At 40.8% G+C, this 15957-nt stretch overlaps 1 long non-coding RNA gene across 1 annotated transcript in view; it reads right to left on the minus strand.

The window, feature by feature from the left end:
- The window catches only part of LOC137863000 (uncharacterized), an 89622-nt gene that overhangs the window by 5406 nt on the left and 68259 nt on the right, over nt 1–15957 (minus strand). Inside the window, exons 19-21 of the long non-coding RNA XR_011100617.1 lie at nt 11794–11871; nt 11239–11331; nt 803–893 (exon numbers count right to left, since the gene is read on the minus strand). This is a non-coding gene — a long non-coding RNA (uncharacterized lncRNA). The remainder of the gene's footprint in view (nt 1–802; nt 894–11238; nt 11332–11793; nt 11872–15957) is intronic.

Here is a 15957-nt window from a genome sequence, read left to right on the forward strand (position 1 = left end):
AGCAATTTTGGGCTGGATATTGCGTAAAGGAGGGATAAAGTTTAAGCTGAGGTCTGGCTATTTGTTCTGTGCAGACAGGTTGTGGCCCTGAAGAAGTCTTTTTTCTTCAAATAAATTGCAGGGGTGGAAGTATAAAAAATGCCCCATTCTTCAAGGGTATTTTTATTTAGATCCCACTCTTCAAAAGACTACCTATAGATGTAAAAGCCGAGGTGCAATCCAAAGTTTGAAAAGTTACAGACTCATACAGACAGCTTCTGATGGATCTGAATTTTTCAGCTGAAGAACATCACTGCTCTTGACCTGAGACCTAGATTTCACATTTCAGGAATTAAATGAGCATCATTTTCTAAAAGACATTAGACCAAGGCTGGGCTATCCAAAATATGGCTTCAGGATTTAGATGAAGACATTATCATGTCAAGGAGACTTAAAACCTGACATGTCTTTTTTTCTGTTGAAAAGCCAGCCCTAGTTTGTTATACCACATCGTGGCTTGTTATGTGCAGGAGGCAAAGGAAAAGTGGAAGTTGTTTTGGATTTAACATCTCTTACAGGATTGTTTGCAGTAACAGGGCATAAGGCTCAGTGACCTAGATGATCTGGCCTTGTCTTATATTACTCTCTTCCCAATTTATCCTAAGACTGTGCCAAAAACCTGCCAAAATATAAGGGAAATGTTTGTGACCCCTGCCAAACAGAGAAGCCTCTGGCTCTGAGATACCTCAAATGTTTTGATTAGACTGAAGGAGCTGAGCCTGAAAATAGGGGAGTGCAAAACAAAAGAAAGACTATTTCCTACCTGCTGCCGCAAGGATGGGAATTGTGCATGAACGCTTGTCCTGCTCCTTCCACACAGGCATCCTGATTTTCTCAAGAAAGTATTCAGCCTGCTTTAAAAAGATAAAAACATTTAAAATAGAATATAAAATAACATAACAGAATAAAAATATAAAATAAAATAAAATAAAATAAAATAAAATAAAATAAAATAAAATAAAATAAAATAAAATAAAATAAAATAAAATAAAATAAAATAAAATAGTAGAAATTGTGATGAGGGCAAGGAGATGAGAGCCTCAACCCACAAATGGGCCATATTCACCTTCCAGAAGATGGATGGCCACTCCAGCCACCCAGATGCACCACTGCTACAGCTCTGGGGGCATGAACAGAGGACCTTGAGGCAAGCAAGGTGCAAAGCCAGTGGGGAGATTGACTGATCTTGTTTCGGATCAGATGGATGGCTCTAAATGACCTGTAAAGACGTTCTCTGAGCCCTGAGCCACAACATTAAGAGCCAAGACACCACTAGCACTTCTGAAGTAGTTATTAGTGACTGAAGTAGCACTTGTCAACTGCGACTTCAGTTTCAAGTAATAGTTTAACAGCATCAACTTGAAGAAAGGTTATATCTCTGTGTGTCTGGTGTGCTGCTGACACTTAAAGGAAATAATTGGTAGACTTGGAGCAGGGGCAGACACCAGTGATAGAACAGGAGAGGACGTTGGATACTCGAAGAAAAACTTCAACAATTTTGCATGAAACAAGAGCCAGGAATCCATCCTAGGCTCTGGCATAAAAAGCAGGAGGAAGCTGTAACCCAACCTGCAGAAAAAGCTCCACTCCCCAGCCGCAAGCTGTGCTGCTGTGCCATTTAAAGGCTCATCTACAGCTGCAGGCTGCAGTCCTGTCCCACCGAGAGGACAAAAACATGTTGCCCCTTGCAGTTCTTGGCTGGCTTTTTGGAAAGCACATGTAATGCAATCTCCAGCTGATTTTTGGCTTCAGGACAGCAAAGCCCAAGAGAAAGTGTGTGTGTATATGTGCATGTGTGCTGGGAAAGAGAAGACAGGAAATCATCTGGAATGAAGTGCTCAGTCTCATTTTACCTGTAGCTTGGCTGTGTGACTCTTAAATAAAGGAATTAGCATGCAAATCCAGCAGTCCCTGGGCTGTCATCGCCTTCCAATTAGCTGCATTTGATTTTGGTGGGCACTGATGGATTGTGTCAGCAGGTGAGGCAGGATGTCTAAAAGGTGCTCTGGCTGCCACAGGCAGGAGAGGGCTGTGTGTGTGCTTGTTTTTCCCTGGTGCTAGTTGCTGGAATTATGCTGGCCTGTCAAAATAAAAGCACCACTGATGCTCACTGGCTGGAGGAACTGACTGACTCTGATCATGGTTATCCTGTGTTTCTGTGGGCAGTGTGACAAAGTCAGAGCAGAGCAACTGAGGCCAAGTGAGCTGGCCCACCAGTTGGCCAGAGAAAAGTCTGGGTGTTTCAGACACCCAGTCTGAAGCAGTTGTTGCTGGTTACTGTCCCATTCTGTTCCACTATGCCCAGTTAAACCATTTTTCTAATGCATGTTATGTATCACCTGTATCGCATGAGGTACCCCACAGCACCCTTTAGAGAAGTTATGAAGCTGCTGTGCTTGGTCTTGATGAAATAGGAAATCTTGTCTCATCCCAGGGAATGCACAAGCAAAGCTAAAACAAGCAAATTACAGTTGCAGCCATGGAAGAGGAGCTTTGCAAACACACTTCTTGCCCTCAAAAGGAGACAATGTGTATGTTCTAGTCAGACATCCTGAGAGGGTGAAGGGGCTCTGGCTCCTCAGCTGCCCCTACGACATGTTCCTGAGGGGGCCAGCAGTGTTTCAGCAGACCAAGCTGTAGTTGTAGGGTTTGTGAGAGTCAGAAGAGTGCCTCTGAAGTGAAGAGTAGCTTGTGTTTAATGAAACAGAAGAACTGTCATGAGAAAAGGGCTGCCAGGGGAATGAAGCCAAGACAGCTTTGACTTGGTCACACCAGTAAGTTAGGGAAATTACATTTACAGAACAATTTTAAAACACAGGCATGTGATCCAATTTGTCCAGAAAAGGGGATGTTTCCACAGATAATAAGCAAGCAATTCCAATCCTCTGTAAGAGTTTTAGTTGTGTAGAGTCAGAAAAGTCCGCATCTTTTCTGTTTGTTATAAATAAAGCTCAGAAGGACATAGATATTCGCATGCAATAAATTAGAGGAATTAGAACAAGTTGAAGAAATTGTTCGCATTAGAAGTTTTAGTAACAGTAAGTGTGGGCTGCAGGTCATGACAGAAATAAGATGAGGCAAGCAGGATTTTGTGGAGTGAAAATTAGAAATTCATGGTCAGCTTAAGATGATAGCTCACCATGCCTGAGTAAATGTCAAAGGTACTGCTTAAAATTTTACTTTTGGACAAAACAAAACAAATTTGGAGTAGACTTGTGAGTCATTGTCATAGCAATGATGATTGAGTTTGTATATGCAGACAAGGTTGCCTAGAGAAGAGTACGGGAGCAGAAAAGAGACTAAGGATTGGTATCTGTAAAGCCAACACAGAATTGGAGGGTGGGGATGATGATGAGGGACCTTCAGTCAACAAGAGCAGCATCAATACAGAACTAAGTCACAGATGCCCAGAAGAACAAAATTCAAAAATTAAGCAATGACATCAAAAGTGGCTGATGGTTCGAGAGGCTGAGGGTAGCATTCTGCTGCCAGGTTTTGCCCAATAAGAAATACGGAAAGATTTTTTTGACAGCTATTTCAGTGGGACGCAATGTTGGGTACACAGGACAGAAGAGGTGGAAAAAGCATATTGAGCAAGCCTAGATAGGTAAGGGAACAAGGTCTCCAGAGAAGCAACACAGACAAGGAGAAGTGCTTACAAATTGAAGGAATAAAGCATTGTGTTGTGAGACCTGGTGAAGAGAGAATAGTGAAAGGTTTTGGGAGTATGAGGAAGGAAATGAGAAGGGAAACTAAAGATGAAGAAATAAAATTAGACTTCTGGGTTATAAGGGTGAAAAAAAAAAAAAAAAAGGAAGAAAAATGTTTGTGACTGTAATGGCAGAAGGAGGAAAAAGAGAAAAACAACCTGATTCAATTTTCTCATCAGATAAATCAGCAAGAGACTGTACACTGCTACAAACAAAGACAAAAAGGGGAAAGTTGAGGAAGAAGTCAAAAATGTGGTTGGAAGAAGTCATGAGACACTGGGACCAGGGTTGGAGGAGGGCAAGAGAGAGGATGTTGCCAGGAAAGAGAAGACAAATGGCTCAGTGGATGAGAAAGTGAAGCTGAAGTGGACTGGATAACTGTACTAATAGAGGGCCAGGATGGGATAACCTTGTGGAGGATTCCAGCAGAAGATGAGATCCCAGCTCCATCCTGACCTGCAAAAAGGGCATTGAACTTATCCTAAAAGCAAAGGATGGTGAGGAAAGAATTCAAGCTACTGTTAATAACAACATACTGTTTAACTATAGCGATAATAATGGTGGTACTTTGAGCTATACATCATCTGTTTCTGCTGGTTTTGATTACTTTAAAACAGAGCATGCCAAAGAAGCTTAGAAGAGCACTGCCACCTTTGGCACCTGCCCCAAATCAGGCCTGCAATCCTACCCATGTCTCACTCAGATTGAGAGCTTCTGTCCTTGAAATGTTAAACTCATTATCTGGGAGGTGTGGACAGTCTTGTGTCTCACAGCACTAGGAAGAAGAAATTTGACATGAGTATGTCACAGGAGGGGGGTGCGGGGGGGGGGAAACAAAAAAACACTCCTGAGAAATGTTGAAAGCGCGTGTATTTTTGGCAGAGGATACTAGCCAGACTTGTCAGCTGATAGCATCCATAGAGCTGGAAGACTGAAAATGAACCGTATTACAACAAACAGAGATTTCACCACTGAAAGCAGTGCACTGACATTTATATTAGCTTCATTTGACACAACCTGATGGGCTGGGCTGGGCTGGAGTGAAGCCCATGCAATATCCACTCACTTCCTCCTGCCCCAGCCCGCCTCTGCCGTGCACCTTTCTCATTGTCCTGGGGAAGAAGGAGAGCTCATACCCACTCTGATGCTCTTTGCTGCAGGAAGGGCAATTCCTCAGCCAAATGCTCAGGTAATGACAGAGGCAATACTTTTACCCTGCCCTGACCAGGGAGAGCCTGACAAGCTCCATCTAGAGAAGAAACTTGGTGGGGTCAGGAGAGGTTCCCCTCCTCTAGGTTACTCTGTGCTCTGACACTGAACCAGAGTGACCTCAGTGGAGTTACCCTGATTTACCTGGAGGTAGTAGGGAGCAGGATCCAGTCCAATAAATTGCATCAATTTAATGGGGATCATATATGAGAGAAAGGAAAGTCTGGACCCTCGGTCCCCGGGGCTACTTTGGGGGCTGACTGTCAAGGTGTGTTTTTTATTGTGTGTACCGCTTGTCTGATGATAGGAACTAAATTGAGAAGAGGCTCATTTCTCACAGGCCACTGAGCAACCAGAATGTGCTAACTGTCATACGTAGGAAGCACTCAGGTGTCGGGATTGTCAAGAGAGAAAGTGCAGCGCTTTTTATTAACTGCAAGAGCAATCAGCTCTGTCTGGGTCTGCTCAGTCTTGTGGAAACACATAGTTCACACTGGGCAATGCTCAGAGGCTTAACACAGGTATCAACACTGTGCCTCCAGTAATAACTTCACATTAGAGCTGTTGCATTACGGACTATTGCATAGTCACAATTATACTTGTGGTACCTGGTAGCCTGATCTCTGACTTGAAGGCATTTGCTAAGTCTGAACAGGTCGAATATTGCAAAATTCAGTGGCACATTCGAACAGTATTTTGTCTTACCCTTAGAGGTTTTGCATGGTTGATGCAAAGGCTGCATAGACCCTTTTTACCTGGCATCTTTTTACCAGAGGGATATCATAGCCATGCAGCACAGTGCATGGCAGAGAGACCCTAAAAGAAAAGGGGGTGAGGAAGATGCATTAAAGTTATTGATAGAAGATATTACCTTCTTCCTGAAGGTAAGATAGCTCCACAAAGTCCTTCTCTGAAAGCTGTAAAAATACCCCCAGATTTTGGCGGAATTAAACATGATCTTGAATTGATTTAGATTAACTTACTTTGAATTATATTTGGTTTAAATTCATCAACAATAGAAAAAAAAAATCACACTTCTGAAAAATTGGTTCTGGTAGCAATAGTGCCTTTTGCTGGCAATATCAAGCTTGAATGTATCCAGGTGTCGTCTGCATTCTACTATTGGGCAGTACAAGAGACATCCAAACCCCACGACCAAAAGCCATCACAAGTAGTTCCCTGCAGCATGCCTAGGAAAGAGGCCAAACACCCAGAATAACTAAATAGATTCTGTACCACCCAGGGGTTATAAAACATGATATCAAAAGCTCCATCTTTGCCATGGAGTCAGCACCTAGGTGAGCACTGCTGCATCTCAAGAGGTACCAGAAGTGAGGGGTTTTCTAGCCTTTTGTCTCAGCTGGGAGTTTTCTACCTGAAATGAACAGTCTTTTCCCTAGCATAAAATCAGTACACAATTAAATGCATATATGAGAGTAAGGTTTCGATGTTTACTTCACCACTTTACCCAGAGAAAGCCCTGAGAATAGCATTAAAGCAAGAGGCCAGCTGGGCCAACAGAAATGTTCACGGCTGGCTGCAGCACAGTGCTTAGCTGCAAGCATGGAAAATAACCCTCTACATCAGAGAGAGAAAAATGAAATATCTAAGGCACACTAGCCACTGCGGTGGCTGAGTCTCTCCCCTTTTCACATAGTTGGAGATGCTGAACTCCCCTCTCTGATTGCTCTGGAGTGAAGTACTGCCTTGTGGTGCCATGGGAAAAGCAGACCCACAGAGTCCTGCATGTGATTCCCCGGCCAGGCAGCACGTATCGAGGACAAGTGAAGTGACACATCCTGTCTTCAGAGAAGGGTCGGTCAGCTGTACAGCGGTTTGTGCCCTTAGCAGGTGCTTCAATGTCAAAGGTATTAAAGCTGGTTATTTTCAGCCCTGTGCCGAGTGCCAAACAGTCTTGTTCCTCCCCTACCCCCATTCTAATTAAATTTATAGGCAGCGACTATCAGCTGGCCTAAGAGTTGAGCTGTCAAGTTAAGAGAAAAGCGCCAGCAGCACAAACCCCTCCAGCTGGAAAGACAGAGTTTCTGATGGTGGCTTTACTTTCTGGAAATTATCTCTCCCGTCTCATCTCTCATATGTTTCCCGATATATCTCATCTTTTTCTCTGTCTCTCACATACCCAGGTGCACACACGCGCACAGGCACATGTGAGTTATGTGCTATAGTGCCTTGCTTTGGTGGATTGCCTCTGTCTACATAGAAATATATATAGTATAGCTGAGGGCTCTATCCTTCTGTCAGCTACATCAGTGTAACACAGACTTCACCAGCAGTGAATACGCCTCAAATGATTTGACTCTAGACACAGTCTGTTCTGATTCAGCTGGAGCTAGCAAGAACATCCCTGGAAATCAGGCTTTCTCTGCCCAAAGTTTTGTGTTTCTTGGTACACAGAAATTTAACAGTAATTATTGAGTTAATTGTGGTAGAATCTGTATAATTAGTAAATCTTCATGACAGTCCCCGAAATGAGGTACTTGTAGCTTTAGAAAGGGTAGCTGAGATACAAGAATAATAAGTAAGTTGACTAAGATCTTGGAAAGAATCATTAGTGGAACTAAATTTCAGTCTCAAGAATGTCTGACAGCTGTCTTCCCCAGAGTATCCCATGGAGCAGAGTCCCCAGTAGGCGTTTGGGGCTGCCAGGTGTACTGCCTGCCTTCCACCACAACTCTGTGAATTAAACCCTTCTCTAGTCAATTCAGCAAAGACATATTACTGAATCCTCTTCCATTAAATCCTACTAAATTGTGGGAACTTTTGATCTTAAAACTTGGAGCCTTAGAAAATATAAAAATCCTTAAGGCATCCATAAACAGACAGAGAAATAATTGTCATGTATTGCCTACTACTGGACCCTGTATCCCATACTATTCAGAACTCAGCAATGACAAGAACTGGCTGGAAAAAACATCATCATCACCATCGTCACAATCCGGTTGAAACAGGCACCTAATTGCCTACATTAATATTTGCCACAGAAATCGGTTGATAACTTTGCTCTTGGGAGGGAAAACAAGGACTGTACTGGAGGTGTCATGGGCTATGAGAAATATGGGCTTTCAGCTTTAGAGCATTTTGCAGCTCCCAGATGATCTTGCTATGACTGCATGGTGCAAAGCTGTCCCAGAGCTAGAACCTCATGCACCACCAGAAGACTTGTTGCAGAAGTTCTACAGGCAGGTCCCTGGTAAAGTGTAAAAGCTTGGTCACAGCCTCAGGAATGATTCTTCCAGCAAGGCACTAAACTAAAAGGTCTTCACATGGTGAACATCTCCCACAGCTTTTGGCTTTGCATTAGGGGGTTCTCCAGGCTTCAGTCCCAAATGACCTCTTTAAGACTGTCTGACACTATGGTGACTCCAGAGACACCTGCACCTGACAGGAAGGGGCAGCCCCAGGATCTATAGGATATTCCCTTTCCCCTATTGAATTGTCCTTCAGGAATTCACCTGGCCTATCCCTGACTTAGCCTGGGATATGTGATAAGATCACAGCCAGCAGTGAAGTATCAGAAATACCATACAAATATATTTCCTACAGCCCTTTCTGAGGATCATTTTAGCCAACCAGATTTGTTTGGGCTGTGGTGTGTTTTTGCTTGCTCACCCTTCAGAGAGCATTGACTGGTCTCTGTGTCGCAAAGCAAGAGCGCTCATCCGGGTCATTTCTCTCTGACTGGATCGAAGGAGGAGAACAATTATGATTAAGCTAACCCTTCCAGAGGCTGCTCACAAAGCCACCAAAGTAGGAGGCTCAGGAGAGGTTTGTAGTGCACTGCTGAACACATTCCAGTTGGCTTTGAAGCAAGTTAAACAAACCGGGGGATGAAGTGATTCTGATTTCTATACCTTGAGGATGAGGCACTGAACTGCAAAGCCCAAAACCGATCTCCAGAGTTTTCATACGAAAAACTCCCTTCACTGTCCCACTACCTCTGTGGTTCTGAAGAGTTTCCCAAAAGCATAAAAAGTCAGATAAGGCTGAGGGGAAGGACATACAGGAACTGAGTGATAAGAAGTTTCTTAGGCAGATGGTGGAATAGGGGATCTGCAAAAGGTGCTGAGTGTCCATAGGAGATTTGGGGCTGAGGGAAGATGGGGTACTTTGGAAATTAGGAGGGGGGGGGGAAAGAAAGACTACATGATGGTTGGCATAGGTGAGACAGAGAAACAAGTTCATGTGATACACTACTAACCTTCTTAAGTAAAATCAAAAGACTGAGGATCAGGGGGCAGTTTAGGTCTCCTCATGAATGGCTAAGATTTAAGATGCTCTACGAAATAATCTGGACAATTTATCATTGCTTTCCCCCCCACAGAGAGGATAATTAATGCTGTAAAATGGAGTAGGCTCAGTGCACCCCTTTCTGATGTCAGGGGCCCATTTTAAGGTCAATGATTGAAATGCTCTGACGGTGTCAGCTGAGCTTTTGCGTCTGTTGCTAGGATTTTACTCACCAAGGACTCTTAAGGTGATGTATGTTCATTAGTTTACAAGAATATATAATTACCAATCCAAACTGCACCATGTTTCATTTGCTACTAACCTTCTGATTCACCTAGGTAGGTGGCAATGAGTGCATTTGCTAACTGGTGATTACCAAATTAGTTGCATGATAAACCTTTTTCAACATACCTTTTAGGAAGAAAAAAACTAAAATGAATAATGAGTTGATTTTTTCTTCCAACATGCTATAATTTTTATTCATTTAACTTGAGCCAATTTATTAGGAGAGGGAGAGAGCTTGTATTCCTTTGCACTCCTTTTGCAAAAGAGGCAACCAACAGGAAAAATTCTGAATGTAGTTATGTTTTAAAATCCACATTAATTATAAATACACTTATTCTTTATAAAGGCAGGCTCTGCAGCCTGGTTAGGGGAGGGAATGGGGGGTCATGTATAAATTGTCTCCCAAGGACCCCACTGAAATTTCCATAGCATTCACCATATGACACTGATGTGTGAAAATTGACATGAAGATTTGAAAATTGGGACCGAGGGAGACCAAGCATAAAATAACTTCAATTTTGCGCTCTCTCTGTCTCTCGGAGGAATAGTGCAGTGGACTGACCAACACAACACAAACAAGCGAAGAGGAGAGAAAAAAATATTCAGGGAGAAGGATAGGAGTTATTAAAGAGAAAACACACTCCTCACTCACAGAGAGAAAGGATGATCAATGGATTTAGTCACAGAGAAATTCAAGCAGAAAATTGCTGCTGTTTTTTATCTGAGAGGCAGAAAGTTTAACCAAACCAGAATTCTCTCAACTCACTCCAAGGCAAACAGTGGAGAAAACCACTGTATTTTGAAACAGTAGGAAAGTGTATGTGCATGTGTAAATTTTTGTGTGCAATTTTACAATTTTATGATGCCAAATGAATTGTTAGGTAGAGCCCTTCCCTCCAGAAGTCTGCAATATGGAAGATCTTATAAACTCTTTATACTCTGCCACGAGTTTTGAAACCCTGCCAAAATTAGAAAGCCAACCTCTTGCAGCATGAATAGCTAACAGGCTGTAGATAGGGTGGAGTCACTGGACTCAGCTGCTAATAGAGAAATCCCATTCCTTCTTCAGAAAGAGAGTAAACCCATAAAATCAGTGAAAACTGATCAGGAAAAGACTCACAAAATCAAAATTAAATGTTTCAGGCCTGTCTCCTGTAGCTTAAATTGTAAGGGGTTAAACATCTCACTCTGGACATATTTGTAGCATTTTGAGATGCTAGGTATGTTTTCTTAATTCCTTCTCTTTGGGATGATATGTGGTGCTGAGTGTGGTTTTTTAAAACCAATTTTTAGCATTCTGGAGGCTCTTGCTGGCACTTGTCTGCATACACAAAATCATCCCAGCCTTAGGACTGGCTGTTAGCGCTTCCAAAAAACAGGATCACTATGCAAAGGCAGGAGGTACCAAAGCATCATTGGTGATGCTTTGAAATGGTGATGCTTAGTGAAAATAACAACATACTTCTGGAGTTTAGCTGCTGTTCTGGGAATAGATATACATAACTTTCTTAGCACTGATTAGGTGTTCAATAGTTCGCATCCTTGGATTATTGGTCAAAATTCCAACCAGGGTTGGAAATTCACTTTAGGGCCTCAGCAAGACCATCCAACCCTCCTGCACGGTCATGCAGACAGACAGATATCCTATCTGTGTGTCCATGGATGTTTCTCAAAATCCAGATCTGTTATAAGCTTGGTTTTAAAATACCATATTCCAATCTGCTCTAGATAGACCCTTAACACTCACCATCACCACCAGTGCTAAGTGTCAATCTTGTTGCTAGTGCTGCTATTTCCTTGATCACAAGTTGTTTGCTGTTCTCTGTTATCCCAAAGACATCTGCAAGACAATGGAAATATACATCTATACATTTGTTATGGAAGAAAACCTATGAAACCTATGTATATAGATAGAGATGAGTTATAGATACAGACAATGTTTTAGCTTTAAAAGTAACCGTTCTCTAGCTCCCTAAGTTGTAATGTAATTCTCAGTCAAACAGGATGCACTGCACAGTCCTGAACACTCTACTGCCCTACCAGACTATTTTTCTTGGGCTTACTTACCTTATTTTATTTAGCTTTGAGGCACATAAGATTCTTTGTGTTTGATAATATGACGATCTACAAGACCAATATTCATATGCTGTGGATCTCATGTATTACAAAGTGAAGTATATAATAATGAAAAATAGCCACAGCCATCTTTTCATTCTCCAGGGTATCTCAGCACCCTTATGGATGGCCGCACATATAGTCAGCACCATAGAAACAAATGGGGAGGAAATGGCAGCACACTCACTGTTCAAAGCTGGAATGCCTTTGGTCTAGAAGCATACTTCATCCATGGCTTCTGTTGAAGACTATAGTACAGAAGGTACTGAAGAAAAAAAAAAAGTATTTACATTTTTTTTGAAACAGAGTGCTTACATGTGGAGAGATGGGCCTCGTAGGTACTGAAGAACAAGCAGAAAGGAGAATTCTCTATTTCAAAAGTCTGTAGGAATTGTCATTAAACACCTTAAGGATTTTCAAGAGTGGCCAAAGGAGGATTTTCCATGACTCACAGACTAACACAAGAGCTGCCCATCATTGACTCTTAGTGCTCTACTGAGCATGAAAATAGTGGCATGAAAACAATCTGAAAAGGCGTTGCAGGTAATTTCACAGGGTAACAAGGAATGCCAGGCTCATCCTAATTACTAGCACTGGGGACATTTAAATTAAGTGCTGGGATCTTTAGGGCAGCTTTTATATTTCACACACTTTTTTTTTTTTTTTTTTTTTGTAATTTTTGTATTTTATGACAGTCCTTATATAGTAATATAAAATTAGATGTCTTTTTATGGGCCTCCTTTTAGTTTGCAAGTTGCACTCAAAATATGGTTTTGAGTGTCTTTCTACAACTAAAAAATCTAGGGCGTTATATAAAAATAAATAAATAAAATTCTCCCAATGATCCCTTGATTCTAACAGATGAGGCTTTAAGGAATGCCATGAGAAAATTACAAGAATTAACAATAGAACAATAATAATAATAGTAATAATAATACATGAACCAAAAATAAAATGCAAGGCCACAGTACCTAATGACTTCATTGTTTTCTTTTACTATCCTGTTGTAATATACTGGCCATGAGCCGGCATTGCCTTGAAATACAGTTTTGTTGTGTGTGTCAAAGAAGCTGTCTTTTATTTATTTACTTAAATCTATTCACACTCCACCTGAACATGACAAAGTTGATGCCATCGTTTTTTTAATAAACTCACATTGTCAAGTTGCATCTATTTCACAAAACTATGAGATAAGAATTTTGCCCAGTATTTTCATTATTAAATCACTCAAGGAGTCCTTCTAAGAATTAATTTTCTGATGGAAGGATGTCTTCCATCCTCTGTCTTGTTTAAATGTTTGTGTTTCAAATACTGTTTAAAGTACTTGAATTTCTCACCTTTAGATCCTTCTCAGTTTGTGTATGATCTTGTAGTCTTTTTCCTCTAAGAGGCCCACTCATTCCAATAAAAAGGTGATTTTCAAAAGAATTTCTGTCTTTATTTATATATAATCATAGTACAGATTGCATCAAATGCCTTAGAACATACATATAAAACACTCCTGGCTGGTTTCATGCAGCTGGGAGATAGTCGTCTCCCTGTGAAGTTTGAGATGAAATATTCAAATGAAAAAGAAAGAAAAAAAAAGATATCACCTACCTCAAAAAGGTCTTCAGAAACCTGCTGGGGAAAGTTTGAGGAGCAAAGATAGGAATGATATACCACCATTTTTAAGAAAGGATGGACGAATCACCTCGACTGCTACTACAGAGAAATGTTTTTAAGGTTATGTTCAATTCCAGAGCAATAGTAGTAAATAATTTGCAAGCTCTCCTGAACATTTTAGCTAGAAAAGAGAGATTCTCAGAGACAAAAAAAAAAAAAAAAAAAGGTATAATAGACCATTGGCTGCTGTATAATTGTTCCAGCCACAGAGGTTGGAACTACATCCAAGCTTTCTCCAAGTCTGACACAGGGCATATATTGAAGTTGGAGACAGTTCAGTGAGAGCTTATTTGGACTATATAGTTCTGTCAAAATGCAAGCACTTTACATACAGCTTCAGAGGTAAAGATGGAAGTATAAAGTTACTACAGTTCTAAAATGTCCACTTTAAGCAGATTGGAAATACAGTAGCTTGTTTGTGTTTTGCAATTTTTTTTTTTCTACAAAATTTTACATATATAGATATACATACATATCTACACATTTTTGTATATACATATATATATGTCTATGCGTATATATACATACATGTAGAATTTAGTCTATTAATGTGGAATTATTCTAAAAGTCAAAAGTCAATATAATGCTGACTGAAGGAGATATAATCTTTAACTTCAAATACATCAGAAAGAAGGAATCGCAACCTCATATTCTTTTACGAAGTAGAGATCTGCAGTGGGTTAATCAGACTTTTGCATTTGGAAGCAGAAAGCAAAGGAAGAAAATGTCTGACTAATCTTATAGTAGATGCCATGGCTAAAATCAACAAAATGTCTAGAAGAAACAACCCTTCTTGGTGTTTAGGCACCCCATTTTTTATAGACAGACAAGACTTCTTAAGGACATTCTTGCTATCTTAATACCTCAATCTTATTCAGTGTCATTTCTGAATGAAACTATTGTTGAGGCAACAGTGAGTTGCATAGCTCCATCAGCCTTCTTTAATTTGCTTGGAGATTATGGGAAAAACCTCTATAAATCAGTTTTATGACCTCATGAAAAACTTACAGTTGTATGGCATCACTTGCATGAATTATGAGATAGCCACAACAAGGACCAAAGATGTCAAGGACGCCAAAGCGAAGCTTTATGTACCCTGGGACATGGCATTGCATTTCTCAAATCTACAGTTGGCAGAAAGACTGAAGGCAGATATGGAATCTAAACTTCCCTCTGTCTCCTAAATGCAGAGCAGTGATTTGGAAAGGCTGTGAAGACATTGTTAAAATAGTCTTGAAAAGGGTCATTAGTCTGAAGATGTAGCAATTTAATTCTTCATTAGCATTATAAAATAAGCAGTATGTACACAGAAAAAAAAAAATAATCATCATATAGTTCTTTAAAAAAGAGTTCAGGACAAATGCGTTTTTTTTCCCCAAACCAAAAGTTCTATTTTGAAATTTGCATAGTGCCTTTTGCTAAGAGACTTCATGTAGTTGCAGTGGCAGCCACATAATTTTTATTGTCATCACAAAATAGACTTCCTGTTGCTCTTTCCTCAAATTCGTTCTCCTTTAACATGACCTCCCAGTGTTTTGCTCTGATGTGTCAAAATCAAAAGTCCCAATCCAAGCATCACTGAACTTTATGACATTTCATGGTACTGTAAGCCTAAAGCAAAGACTGAATTTTGCAATTTAAAGGATAACCTGAGAGACAAACACCTGGAGGTCAGGTTTCTCAGTGTGTTAGAGATAGTCACATGTATACCAACTGTAAGTTATATAATTTCAACATAGAAACACTTTATAGCAACAAACTAATTTTGTCAGAACTACATTTTCAAGGAAAACTGAAAGAAAGATTCTGACTGTTAGAGAATCCAGGCCAGCTTTTTGAGGGGACACAACAGTATTTGGCTTTGCACTTTAATTTTCTACCATATAGTAGAGAATTAAAAGAAAAAAAAAAAATTTGTCAGTTATTTTATTTTATTTTATTTTTTATTGACACCAAATAAATCTTAAGATGCTTCCTGGCAAAAGTATTGAATGTTTCCATTGTCACTCCCATTGAAAGCAGAGACAGACTCCCAAGTCTTACTCCCTTTATGCTGATTAAAATGTTTATCCTCCACCAATGGCAGCAATGCTCTGTTTAGGCAGCCCAAACATAACCCTGCTGTGAGTTCCCAGAACAGAAGAGGCAGAAGTTTCTGGGCTCAGCCTGAGTGAAATTTGGCCAGGCTGATGTCCTCTCACCTCCTTTCTGTCCCCCATAGATCACTATGCTATAGCAAAATGTCCGGCAACTGGGGTCAGATGCAATCTGCTCTCCCCTCTTTGATTTTTACCTTGTCTCTTCTCTTCCCTCACTTCAGATACCCTTGTGACTTCTCTTGCACCTTAGTTTTATTCTGGGAGAGGATACGAGGAATCTGGGCTTGGTGTTGTGATTCAAATAAGCCCATATTTTATTTTAATTGCTCTCAGCATCCTCTTTGTAACAGAGAGCTGAGATGATGCACTTTCAGCTTTCTCCATTCCCGGGGTCTGCTCAGCTTGCTATTTCCACTAATGCTCTCACCCAGGCCCTGCTCTTTGAGCCAATCCTCTGAGCTTCTTCTCTCTCCTTTTTTTTTTTTTTCCCCCTGCCATTATTCCAGGTGGTTACCCATCCCATTTCACTTACTCCAGTGTGTCACCAGGCTGCTGCCAAAAGCTCTTCTGTTTTTTCTCCTGTTGTG

This window comes from Anas acuta, chromosome 12 (assembly GCF_963932015.1).
Source record: "Anas acuta chromosome 12, bAnaAcu1.1, whole genome shotgun sequence".
Lineage (NCBI taxonomy): Eukaryota > Metazoa > Chordata > Aves > Anseriformes > Anatidae > Anas > Anas acuta.